Source organism: Sapajus apella, unplaced genomic scaffold (assembly GCF_009761245.1).
Source record: "Sapajus apella isolate SASKATOON/1434 unplaced genomic scaffold, GSC_monkey_1.0 scaffold75, whole genome shotgun sequence".
Lineage (NCBI taxonomy): Eukaryota > Metazoa > Chordata > Mammalia > Primates > Cebidae > Sapajus > Sapajus apella.
In genome coordinates this window covers 6,385,105-6,399,416 of record NW_022437015.1, presented here as the reverse complement: position 1 = coordinate 6,399,416, position 14,312 = coordinate 6,385,105, and positions in this window count along the sequence as shown.

Genomic DNA, 14,312 nt, shown 5'->3' with positions numbered 1-14,312 from the left:
GATCCCTTTTTATTACCAAAAGCTGAGAAGGGCACTGGCTGTGGATTGGGGATAGAAAACAGGTACAAAAATAATTAAATAGAATGAATAAGATCTAGTATTTGGTAGCACAACAGAATGGCTACTATCCACACTAATTTGTTGTATATTTTAAAGTAACTAAATGATTATAATTTGATTGTTTGTAACACAAATGAATAAATGTGTTAGATGTTGGACACTCCATTTACCCTGATTTGAGTGTTAAAAATTTTATGACTATATCAAAATATTTCATGTACCCCATGAATATATACACTTTCTCTGTACCCACAAAATTTATAATTAATTAATTAGTTACTGCTGTTTATTGCTCTTCACAAGAGCCCTTTTTCTCATATCAACTAAGTCCTGGACCCTCTGGAGACGGAACCACTCACTCTTCAGTGCCTCCTCCTATTTTCTCCTCCAGATTTCTTCCACAGTCTCTCACCCTGCATATCTGACACATGACCACAACAGCCAATCTTTCCTGTTAATTATACAAATAATAATAATCCTTATATATACTTTGCTAACATGATTTTATATCCTCAAACATCATAACAGCCTGACTTGCCACCTTGATCTGAGCATATTTTCAGTGTACTTTAAAATTACACCAAGATATTTTTTAAAAACTCTCTGGATACAGCACACCGATGGGTTTTGTCTTTTTATGCAATTTGCCAGTCTGTGTCTTTTGATTGGGGCATTTAGTCCATTTACATTTAGGGTTAATATTGTTATGTGTGAATTTGATACTGCCATTTTGGTGCTAGCTGGGTGTTTTGTCCTTTAGTTGAGCTGGTACTTGTTGTTCCTTTATATGTGTAGAGCCTCTTTCAGGAGCTCTTGTAGGGCTGGCCTGGTGGTGACGAAATCTCTGAGTACTTGCATGTTCCCAAAGGATTTTATTTTTCCTTCACTTATGAAGCTTAGTTTGGCTGGATAGGAGATTCTGGGTTGAAAGTTCTTTTCTTTAAGGATGTTGAGTATTGGCCCCCACTCTCTTCTGGCTTGTAGGGTTTCTGCTGAGAGATCTGCTGTGAGTCTGATGGGCTTCCCTTTATGGGTAACCTGACCTTTCTCTCTGGCTGCCCTTAGTATTTTCTCCTTCATTTCAACCCTGGTGAATCTGACGATTATGTGCCTTGGGGTTGCTCTTCTTGACGAATATCTTTGTGGTGTTCTCTGTATTTCCTGGACTTGAATGTTTGCCTGCCTTGCTAGGTTGGGGAAGTTTTCCTGGATAATATCCTGAAGAGTATTTTCCAGCTTGGATTCATTCTCTTCGTCGCATTCAGGTACGCCTATCAAACGTAGGTTAGGTCTTTTCACATAGTCCCACATTTCTTGGAGATTTTGTTCATTCCTTTTTACCCTTTTTTCTTCAGTCTTGCCTTCCCGTTTTATTTCATTGAGTTGATCTTCGACCTCTGATATCCTTTCTTCTGCCTGGTCAATTCGGCTGTTGACACTTGTGCATGCTTCGCGAAGTTCTCGTTTTCCGTTTTTCAGCTCCATCAATTCACTTATATTCCTTTCTATTTTGTCCATTCTCGTTAGCATTTCGTCCAATCTTTTTTCAAGGTTCTTAGTTTCTTTGCATTTGGTTAGAACATGTTCTTTAAGTTCACAGAAGTTTTTTACTACCCACCTTTTGAAGTCTGATTCTGTCATTTCATCACACTTGTTCTCCATCCAACCTTGTTCCCTTGCTGGTGAGGAGTTGTGATCCCTTGTAGGAGGAGAGGCGTTCTGGTTTCGGGTGTTTTCATCCTTTTTGGGCCGGTTTCTTCCCATCTTTAAGGATTTATCCACCTGTCGACTTTGTAGTTGCTGGCTTTCAGATTAGGTCTCAAATCTTTCAGATTGACGTTCTGTTTGTTGATGATGAGGTTATTTCTGTTTCTTGGTTTTCCTTCTGACAGTCTGGCCCCTCTGCTGTAGGTCTGCTGAGGTTCACTCCAGGCCCTGCTTGCCTGGGGTTCACCTGCAGCAGCTGCTGAACAGTAAGGGTTGTTACCAGTTTTCTTCTTCTCTCTCAAAATGTAATGTCTATTTCCTTGAACTATTCCATATAAGTAGAAAACTTAGTTATTAACTGGCCTTTAAGAACCTTTTAAACTTCCATTTTTGTTTCTTCTTTTTACTCTCTGGGGTTTTCTATACTGTTTTGGACAACTTGTGTTCTGCTTTCTATGAAATGTCACTGTTATCACAACAGAGTTTTCTCAACATAATGTCAAAATATCAGAGGGCCAATTGTATTTTTTAAAAATTTCTGTATCTTATGGTGTGTTGACATTTATCAGGGAATTATATACCTGGGGAAAGATGGCTGTAGGTGGTGGATACATTGCCTAGAATACATCTTTCACGTGCATATAGAAAATTCTGATTCCATCAAGAAACTGTTAGAGCTGGTAAACCAGATTAGCAAGTTTGCATAATATAAAAACCATATAAAATTATATTTTTACACTGTCAATGAACAATTTGGTAATGAAATTAATGGAACATTTTCATTTGCAATATAAAAAGCAATAATGTACTTAGGGATACATTTAACAAAAAAATTTGACTTGAATGCTGCCGTGTTCCAGAAGTGGAAGTCTTAACAGTGTTAAAATGGCAATACTTCCCAAATAGATCTGCAGAGTCAACAAAATTCCTATCACTGTTTCAGCACCTATTTTTGCAGAAATTGGCAATCTGTTCCTAAAAGCCACATAGAAATGCATGAGACCCAGGACTGTCAAAACATTTTGCAAATGACAAATTAAGGAGACAGACTTCTGAATTCAAAATTTATTACAATATACAGTAATTAAGGCAGTATGACACTGGTATCTAAATAGACATAGATCAGTTGAAGTTGAAATCAATAAATAATAATGCAGAACTGATTTTGACAAGCATTCTGAGACAGTTAAATGGGAAAAGAACACTCTTCAATAAATAGTCATGGGATGACTGAATATCCACATGTAAAATGATGAAGTTTAACCACTACTTCACATCAGACACAAAATATTCATAATGGGTCAGGTATCTAACTGTAAGAGCTAGAACTATAAAATACATAGAATAAAATATAAGAGTAAATGTCACCTTGAACTAGGCAATAGTGTCTTTACTATGGAACCAAAAGCAAAAACAACAATGAAGAAACAGAAAACTTATAGGAAAAATATAAAACATTTCTTCATGAAAGGATACTATAATGAAAATAAAAAGACTACTAGTGAAAAATATTTGTAATGTATATTTTTAATAAGAATCTTGTATCCAAAATATAAAAGTACTCTTTTTTTCTTTGAGAGGAAGTTTTGCTCTTGTCATCCATGCCGAAGTGCAGTGGCACGATCTCTGTTCACTGCAACCTCACTGCAACCTCCACCTCCCAGGTTCAAAAGATTATCCTGCTTCAGCCTCCCGAGTAGCTGGAATTACAGGCACCTGACACCACATCCAGCTATTTTTTTTTCTTTTTTTTTAGTAAAGACATGGTTTTATCATGTTGGCCAATCTGGTCTCAAACTCCTGACCTCAGGTGATCCACCTGCCTCAGTCTTCCAAAGTGCAGGAAATACATGAGCCACTGTGCCTGGCCTAAAAGTATTCTTAAAATGAAACAATTGTAATACAAATAACTGCATTAAAATGAGCCAAGGATTTTTTTCTCGTGCATTTCTTTAAAGATGTGCATAGCAACTAAGGAGCACGTGAAAGGTGTTCAATATTAGTCATTAGGGAAATGCAAATTATAACTACAAAGAGCTGACACTTCACATCTAATAAAATGGCCACAAACAAAATGACAGACAATAACAATTGTTATCCAGGGTGTAGAGAAATTTGAGCTATGCATAAAAGTTAACATAGGAGACCTAAAATTGCTATTCTTAGAAAGGTCTGCTTGTAAGACTGGCTCATGCTTAGTGTCTTGGAACTCAAATCTGGGGACTGTTTTCACCTTCATTTAACTGATAGTAGTGGTTCACTGTGGCTAACTTGTTTGTGCAAACACTATGGTTTATGCTGAACATCAGGCATTTCTGGAAGGTGCAATTTTGGTTTGTTATAGGCAGTGTGTACATGTTACTGACCCCCAGCATAAGCCCTTGTGTTATAGACCCAGGAAAATTTGCCTGGTAGAAAGCATTTTATATGGGCTGTCACAATTAGATGCTGAAGGTATTAAGCCTGTCTCATGTAACTGTATGAGGTGGGTTGGGGGTGGGTGTGAAGGAGTCTTAGAAGTTTGTGCCTAATTTTCTATGGCCTTCATCCTTCAGTAATTGTGCCTTTTATCCCTTCACTATAATAAATCATATCTGTCAGTATGACTGTAGGTTATGTCTTATGAGTCCTAGTGAATCATTGAACATGAGCCGCAGTGTAGGATTTGTTAGAATGACCCTGATTCTGTCAAAAACTCTGGGAAAGAAGAAGCAATAGAGTGGGGATGGTGAACCTTTCCTGCCTGGGTGGCTATGGAGGTACCTTCAGTACAAAAGAGCAGCTGCACTTCTGCTTATTATGAAAAATAAAAGTTATACATGACATCCTAAAATGATAGATTCAACCCCAGAAGAGTTTGCTCATAGAATCCCCTGGCTGCTTTTACTGTGGGAAGTCGGAGGGAATATCACCTTATGTGATATATTTGTTCTATCTTCCATGTTAAAGGAAAAAAAGGCCTAAACATTCCCAAAGAGAATTTGCCTGAGCCAAAAATGTTAAAAATGTGTGTCACTCTCTTCTCCAACTAGGAGAGAGAAAGGTTAAATCAGTTGCCAGAGTTGGAACAAAGTTTCATAAACCAAAGAAGGGGAAAAGGGGAAAAACCCTCTAGCAGCTGTTGCAGTACAGCCCCCTCACCCATGCCTCACCCATGGCCTGGCAGTAATTTCCTCTGGAAGCAATAATATTAATCCTGCAAATGCTAAGTTTACTTATAGGGATTCAGATAAACTTTCAATGAAACTGAGAAAAAAATGTAATGGGTTTGTATTTTGTGGCCATTGCATCTATATGTATAATAAATATTCACTCAAAATATTATATATCTGTCATTTAATAAATGTTAAGGAGATGTGCCAATCAGAGAAAAATGCAAAGGAAAATGTTAATGGGGCACCACTATCTTGCTTTTTGCCCCAGGTGGGTGGGTTGAAATTTAATTTGTTTGAGTATTGGAAACAAAATAATCTCCACCAGTAATAATGTTTGGTTCATTTTTCCCTTATCAGAACCTCTGAAAAAAGGAAGACAACAAAAAAGAGAGTTAGTTTATGGATGAAGATACGCTTTTGGAGTTATAAGAAGTAGTGCTCAGTTGCCAGTGAACTCTTGTAAAATCATGTGCCTGTCTTTCAAAAGCTAATGGTTTTCCAGCCCAATGAGAATATTTTATATGAGTCAATTTCAACTCCAACAATGACAAAATGAAAATAACTTATAAAAATATTACCTGCTGCTTGGACTTGGAATGCACCTATCTAGACCTCCTGTGGCATCTCAGTTTTGTTGCAGCAAAAAAGAAAAAAAAAGTGAGCCTCTGGGTTTTTTGGAACCTTAAATTCACAGATCTTTGTTCCCTGTACCTGACTCTAAGCTAAAACCTAATACTGTCTACATATTTTTTTTTCAGCTTCTGTAAAACTGTGATGAAATGAAAACAGTCATAAATTTAATGAACGGGACGTCAACTCTGGGACTGTTGAAGATGTTAGCAAACACTTCTCTGTGGCCACAAACTATAAAAGCATTAGAGATGTTAGCTGGATAACCTGGGTCACTTGCAGATAACTACCGACAGTGTTTATTATTTAATAGAATTATTTGAAATTGAGCTTCTTGGTGATTATATCTTTATTTCTGACACAAAGACTCAATATATACTTAGCTTATGTTTACTGTTGAAAGCTGCATGTAGGCGGAAGGAACATGACAGGGAATGTCTCATTCACACACTCCTAATGGATGAGGATCTCAACTACCTCCTGGGAATTACTAGATGCTGTTAATTAGTTGTGTTCAGCTTTCTGAATTAGTTACAGTTTGCAACAGTGGACTCTAGTTTCACCTTTCTCTGGGTACATAAATTTTAGTAAAACAATTTGATTGTAAAATAAAGCCAACCCCAGAAGAAGATTGATCTCTTATAGGCTGTTCATTACACAAAAGAACAGGACAAGAGGGGAAATTTTTTGAATATTCAGGATTTTGACCTTGCCAGTTCCTGAATATGGTGTGTCTTTTTGTTTTGGTTGTATTAAAACATTTTTCTACCAGAATAATTTTGTCCTTCATGCATACAATCCTTTCAGAATAAATGTCTAGGGGACAGAGTGAGACACATTGATTTTGTAACAAAGAGAAAACAAAATTCTGGCACTTAAAGAGGCATAGAAGAGGGAGTGAGCATTAATGATCTTTTTTTTTTTTTTTAAACTACTCCTAAAAGCTTTCCCTTCTTAAAGAAAGATGTCTGTGCTGCCTTTCCAAGATGTTCAAAGTGCTTTAAATTCAAACTGACAGCTGAATCTACAACTGACAGCTTGCTGACTATGAAAAAGAAGGAGGTGGCATTAGCTCCTGTAATTTTTATAAAGAACACCTCCAGATGTTGTCTACACACATGCAGTGGATAATGTCATGAATAAGCAAAATTGTTTAAAATGGACTGTTTTGAGGCATTCTCTCTGAAACCAAGACTGAACTAAATCAAATGGACTGGACTGGGAACCCTAGAGCAGGAAGCCCCATGGTGGGAGGCCACATTGGCCTTATTAACCTATTCTACATGACTAACATATATCTTGTTTGGGTTATCTTAACAATTGTAAAGTCTTTATTTTCAAGGATACTACGTGTGACCTCTGGGATTGTAGTTCATGTGGATATCTTAGCTATCATGATGCTGCCTCAGACTTGGAAGGTTTTGGGGTCAACTTCAACTTACTGGCTAGAGTTGAGCTCTGCCTGACTCGATTCTTCATGCTAGGTTAAAAACAAAACAAAACAATACAAAACTATACAATACAAACAAATAAAACTAATACAAAAACTTAAGTAGATAGCCAACTGGATTTCTAAGATAGACTTTTATGGTTAATGATACTCATTTTTGCTAGTAAAACCCAGGACCCTAAAGGGTGGAACTGAAATCAGTACTGAGATTGCTTTCACTCTGCTGCATGGGATATTCTGATAATAATTTTGTTGTAAAGATGCCTTCCTTGGCATGTCCAAAGACAGGAGCCCAGGGGATGGACTGTGCAAAACAGAGTCAACATGGCAAGCCTGAAACTGCTAACTTCTTGCAAGGATGGCCCTTACTGACATCTGAAAACTTCTATTTCAGAGCATTCCCACCATTCCCTAACTGATAAGAATTGCTCACTGTGCCTAAACATTTTGTGCATACAGCATGATTTATGCTGAATAACTGCTTTACTTCTGGGAATCTGAAATTCGAGTACATTGCCTATGTGGCTAACTGATGGTAAAGAAACATGACATTCTTAGGCTTAGATAAATTTCCCTGATAGGTAACATTTCACATGTGTTGTCACAATTGCATGTTGGAAGAATTGAGTTTTTTTCTGTGTGACTCTATGGAATGAGGGCTCTGGCAAGCTTATATGTGGTTTCCTCTGAACTGGATGACACATGATAAACATAGAGCTACTTTATAATGCAGCAGTTTCACTAATAGATTTATTCATAAGAGAAATGATGATGTACACATATGTAAAAACTTATCTATGAGTTTTCATAGAGGCATTATTTATAATAGCCAAAAAGTAGAAATAACCCAAATGTCCATCAACTGATAAATGAATAAACAAAATGGGTTGTATTTATATGATGCAATATTATTAACAATAATACTGAAAACATTAATGATACATGATACATCATGAATGAAGCTTAAAACCATTATACTAAGCAAAAGAAATCAGTTACAAGATAACGTATTTGTGATTTCATTTATATGAACTGGCCAGGATAAACAAATTTATAGAGACAGAAAGTGGTTGCCTAAGGTTGGGGCAGAAAGCAAGAGAAAACGACTGTTAATATAATTTTTATTTTTGAATTAAGCATGTTCTAAAAGTAACTTGTGGTTGTTGCACCACTTTGGAAATTGACTCACAACTAGTAAAGTGTGCACTTTAAAAGAGTAAATTTTATGGTATGCAAATTACATCTCAATAAAGCTGTTAAAATTTATCCCAAGTAAAATATATTTATACAATCTAACTCGAGTATGTATAAAAATTCAGTTTGTAGGTAATAAGATGAAGGATTCAAAGACCATTCAGGAGAGAGAAACAATACTGATTAATGGAACAGAGAATTGTGTATAAAGAATTAACATTTAAAGTCGTTAATGGAGTAACTGAAAAGACAAAAGGGAAATCTAAAGTGTTCTAGGTAGTAAATGCAGAAAGCAAATACGAACTCTAAAACTGTAGAGCAAAGAGAAAAGGTAGAAGTATTATAACTTAGAAAATTAGAGGAGGGTCCTCAGGTAGCTGAAGCAGTCATCTGATGAGAGAGTGTTGCTTACCTTGTGCTTTTATCTCTGAAGTGGATGTGAGGGGAATGAGAAACGTGATTCTGCAAGTGTTGGAGAATCTGCAACATGATTCAACAGCTGCTATGTAATGAAATAGCTATGCTAACGTGATGGTCACAGGAACACAAAGTAGGAAGACAGATTATTTTTTTTTGTACTTCAGCCTTACAGTTTATTTCAACTGCCCTTGTAGGTGAAGCATTAACAAATACCAGCTGGCAAAACAGAAATGTGATTTGAAGAATTTCAGGTTCAGCATTACTAAATTTATTACAGTAGAAAGTGTTTGGAATTGAAGATATTAGCTTAATAACTGAGACATAGGCTATCATACTAACATAATAATTTAAGACAGAACTGTTATTCATTCCCCAAATCGAAAGCTATGAGTTTAAATTTGCTAATAATTTCACTCGTCTCATATAGTGTAGATAGAAATGGATTTTATTTCCTGATATTTCTAAACTTGCTGTTGTAGCATGTTTCTTACTTTGTGTGAGTGATCTTCTGTACACAGGCTAATTGATTTACTTAAGTTCCACTAAAAACATGATAAAGTCTTGTACTTATGAGTAATTCATGTGGCCTGCATTTGTTTTACATGTTTTATTTAATTTATGACTTTTGCTATCTAGTTATAAAGCCACAAATCAAATTACAATAAAAATAGCTTCAAGTTGTAGAATAATTTTGCCAGGGATCTTAAAATACATGTTCTTAGTAAACGTTTTTGAATGTAAATCACCTAATAACCTGTGTTCTACTTGTTCTGCTTAACTCTATAGAGTACATTTAGAAATATTAAGTGATTTTTAAATTTTTCTAGTTGTAAAGTATTTGCTTAGCTCAACAGAGAGATTTTTTTAAAGGAGGAAATTCACGAATTTCAAATTGAGAATTTCTGTCAATGTTTTTTTCACTTCATATCAATATAGAGAAAGATGGTAAGATGGACTAGTATACAAACCTTTTTCCACAAGCTGTAGAAGGATAATAAGATTCTTATTTAAAAGGAAAGAAACATAATATATTCAGACTGTAACTTTAATATTTGAAGAAATAGAAAAATATGTACAATAAATATTTGGTGTTATAGATTGAATCGGGTCCATCACAAAAATTAATAATTGGAGATCTAACCCCAATATGACTATATTAAGAGAAAAGACCTTTAAAGAGGTAATTAATGTTAAATGAGGTCATAAGGATGCAGCCCTAGTCCAATAGGACTGGCGTCCTTATAAAAAGAGGAAGAGATATCAAGAATGTTCATGCACAGAGAAAAGGCCATGTAAGGATACAGTGTGAAGTTGTCTGTTTATAAGTGAAGAAGAGAGGCTTGAGTAAAAACCAAACCTTCTGACACCTTGACGTTGGACTTACAGGCTCCAGAAATATGAAAAACACATAAATTTCTGTTGTATAATCCACCCAGTTTATAGTGTCTTCTTATGGCAGCCCTGGCAGCTGTACACATTATTTCTTTTTCAAGAGGCTTACAAAGAACATTTTGACACATATTGGACAAACATACATTAAGATCAAGTTATTAGCAGTATACTCATGCATAATGCATGTTTCAAAAGGTAAGCCTTTACAGTGGTGGTTTACAAAAACGATTGCTCCTTAAAATTACTTGAGACATTTAAAATTCCGATGACCTAGAATTCTGGTTTCCTGTGTGATATATAAGGAGCTTGGAAATTGTCACTTTCCTAACAAATTAAAAGCTAAACATCTGAAAAAGCAGAATTTCTTCTTAAATCAGAAAACTGTTGCACCCGAAATTAGAAAGACAGACAGCGAATACAAAAAATTATGACTTGCCAGAGCAGAAATCTCTATGGAAGCCAGTGCTGGGGTAGTAATACCTTAACTGTACTTAATAAATTGCAGGAGGCTCAGTAGGAAAAAGATTGACAGTTAAAACTTTCAAGGAGCCTCTGTACATTGTGGGTTTTACCTCATGTTTCTCTTCCTGGATTTTCACAGTGAAAATTTTTGATATTTCTTGTGGAAAAATCACCCCAGGCCCTCGCACTGGGAGTGGAAAGGGAACCATTTTGAAATACCTTACAGCATTCTTTTTATTTTAAGCAAAGTCTTCCCTCAAGAGAAACTATTTTAGCAGAACTAACCTCTTGTAGTTTTATCACAGCCCAATCAACCTAATGGAATAAAAATATTGAACTTCAGCCTAGTCCATCCTTCCACAGGGGGAAGGGAAATGTGCAAGTCCAGCACCTTTCAGTCACCCTCTTTCACGTAAGGCAGGAAAAAAATTTGAGGCTCTTGTGAAGTTCACAGCCCAAGGGCACAGACTCACTGAAAGACTGATACTGAATCATAAGACCATAAAATGCTTCCCTCCACTCATACCTTACCACAAAATTAATAAAGGCCTATTTACTGGAGTTTCTTTCACCAGTACATTATGTCTAGTTTTCAAAAAACAATTATGAAGCAAACTAAAAGAAAAAAAAAAAAAAAACACCCAGTTTGAAAAGGCATAGCAATCAACAGAATCAGACTCAGATATGGCAATGATGTTTAAATAATTAGACCGTGAATCAAAAAAACTATAACATGAAAAGTGTTCTAATGCAAAAAGTAAACTACATGCATAAAAAGAGGATAATGTAAACAGAGAGATGAAAATTTTAAGAAAGTATAAAAATTATAGAGAGCAAAAGCATTATAAGCACTGTAAAAAGTAAACAATGCTTTTGATAGGCTTAGTAGTAGATTAGATGGGGCTGAGGAAAGTATCTCTGAGCTTGGGAATATCTCAATTATATATATATATATATATATATTTTTTTTTTTTTTTTAAGACAGGCTCTTGCTCTGTCACCCAGGCTGAAGGACAGTGGCATGATCTCAGCTCACTGCGACCTCCACCTCTGGAATTCAAGCAATTCCCCTGCCCCAGCCTCCTCAGTAGCTGGGATTACAGATGTATGCCACCATGCCAAGCTATTTTTTTTTTTTTTGTATTTTTAGTAGAGATGAGGTTTTATCATGCTGACCAGGCTGATCTCGAACTCCTGACCTTGTGATCCACTTGCCTCAGCCACCCAAAGTGCTGGGATTACAGCTGTGAGCCACTGTGCCCAGCCTCAATAGAAATCTTAAAAAATAAAAATCAAGGAAAAAATATTTGTATAAAAAGCAGAATAGAATATCTAAGAATTGCAGAACAACTACAAAGGGTATAACATATGTGTAACACAAATACCATAAGGACAAGAAACAGATAAAGGAACTGAAACAATATTGAGGGCAATAATGATGGGGCTTTTCCCCAAAATTAATGTGGGACACAAAACCATTGATCTGGGGGGCTCAGAAAACAACAAACAGGATAAATACAACAAAAAATATTAAACAAAAGCATATTGTGATTACCCTACAGAAAAACAAAGATAAAGTGTTGGAAGAAGCCAGGAAAAAACAAACAAACAAACAAACAAACAAACAAAACACCTTTCTTATAGAAGAGCAAAAGTGAAACAGAATTAAAGACATTATTAGATATATAAAAGTTGACCAGACTTGTGGGCAATAGTCCTGCCTTAGGAGAAATGTAAAAATAAGTTTTTCAAAGAGAAAAAAATATATTACAATCTCAGATCTATGTAAAGAATGAAAGAATATTAGAGAAGGAGTAAGATTCTTAATTGATCTAACAGATAACAATTTGTTCAAAAGAACAGCAACCTTTTATATGATGATTGCAGTTTATGTTTGAAATCAATGACAATGATGATATAAAGGATAGGAAAGAGGAATTAGAAATACTCCATCATCATAAAGGACATAAATCCTCTGTGAAGTACTATAGTATTATTTAAAAGTAAACTTAATAGTAAGATTATCTTTCAAATTCTAGAGTAGCCAATACAAAAAGTTCAAAAAAAATTTAATTGATATGCTAAGATGTAAAGAAAATGAAATTATACAAAATACTTAAAACCACAAAAGGCAAAAAGTGAAAGACAATAATAGTAACAAAAAACATGAGCGACAAGTAGAAAATAATAGGAAATATGGTAGACAGTAATCCAAGTATATCAATAATCATTTTGAATATCAGTGGCCTAAATGTATCAAATTATTTCTTTTTTCATTTTTCAGATCTTTTAATGAGAATTCTTTTTTTTTTCCCATTTATTTATTTTATTGCATTTTAGGTTTTGGGGTACATGTGAAGAACATGCAAAATTGTTGCATAGGAACACACATGGCAGTGTGATTTGCTGCCTTCCTCCCCATCACCTACATCTGGCATTTCTCCCCTTGCTATCTCTCCCCAGCTCCCCACCCCCCACCGTCCCTCCCCTATTTCCCCCCAACTGAGCCCAGGGTGCAGTGCTCCCCTCCCTGTGTCCACGTGTTCTTATTGTTCAACACCCACCTATGAGTGAGAACATGCGGTGTTTGATCTTCTGCTCTTCTGTCAGTTTGCTGAGAATGATGGTTTCCAGGTTCATCCATGTCCCTACAAAGGACCCTAACTCATCGTTTTTGATGGCTGCATAATATTCCATGGTGTATATGTGCCACATTTTCCCTATCCAGTCTATCGTCGATGGGCATTTGAGTTGGTTCCAGGTCTTTGCTATTGTAAACAGTGCTGCAATGAACATTCATGTGCACGTGTCCTTATAGTAGAACGATTTGTAATCCTTTGGATATATACACAGTAATGGGATTGCTGGGTCAAATGGAATTTCTATTTCTATGTCCTTGAGGAATCGCCACACTGTCTTCCACAGTGGTTGAACTAATTTACACTCCCACCAACAGTGCAAAAGTGTTCCTATTTCTCCACATCCTCTCCAGCATCTGTTGTCTCCAGATTTTTTATGATCGCCATTCTAACTGGCGTGAGATGGTATCTCAATGTAGTTTTGATTTGCATTTCTCTGATGACTAGTGATGATGAGCATTTTTTCATATGTTTGTTGGCCTCACGTATGTCTTCTTTTGTAAAGTGTCTGTTGGTATCCTTTGCCCACTTTTGAATGGGCTTGTTAGTTTTTTTCTTGTAAATCTGTTTTAGTTCTTTGTAAATTTTGGATATCAGCCCTTTGTCAGATGGGTAAACTGCAAAAATTTTTTCCCAATCTGTTGGTTGCCGATTCACTCTAATGATTGTTTCTTTTGCTGCGCAGAAGCTGTGGAGTTTGATTAAGTCCCATTTGTCTATTTTGGCTTTTGTTGCCAATGCTTTTGGTGTTTTGGTCATGAAGTCCTTGCCTACACCTACGTCCTGAATGGTTTTGCCTAGATTTTCTTCAAGGGTTTTTATGGTGTTAGGTCTTATGTTGAAGTCTTTAATCCATCTGGAGTTAATTTTAGTGTAAGGTGTCAGGAAGGGGTCCAGTTTCTGCTTTCTGCACATGGCTAGCCAGCTTGCCCGACACCATTTATTGAACAGGGAATCCTTTCCCCATTGCTTGTTTTTGTCTGGTTTGTCAAAGATCAGATGGTTGTAGATATGTTGTGTTGCCTCCGAAGCCTCTGTTCTGTTCCATTGGTCTATATCTCTGTTTTGGTGCCAGTACCATGCTGTTTTGATTACTGTAGCCTTGTAGTATAGTTTGAAGTCTGGTAGTGTGATGCCCCCCGCTTTGTTCTTTTTGCTTAGAATTGACTTGGCTATGTGGGCTCTATTTTGGTTCCATATGAA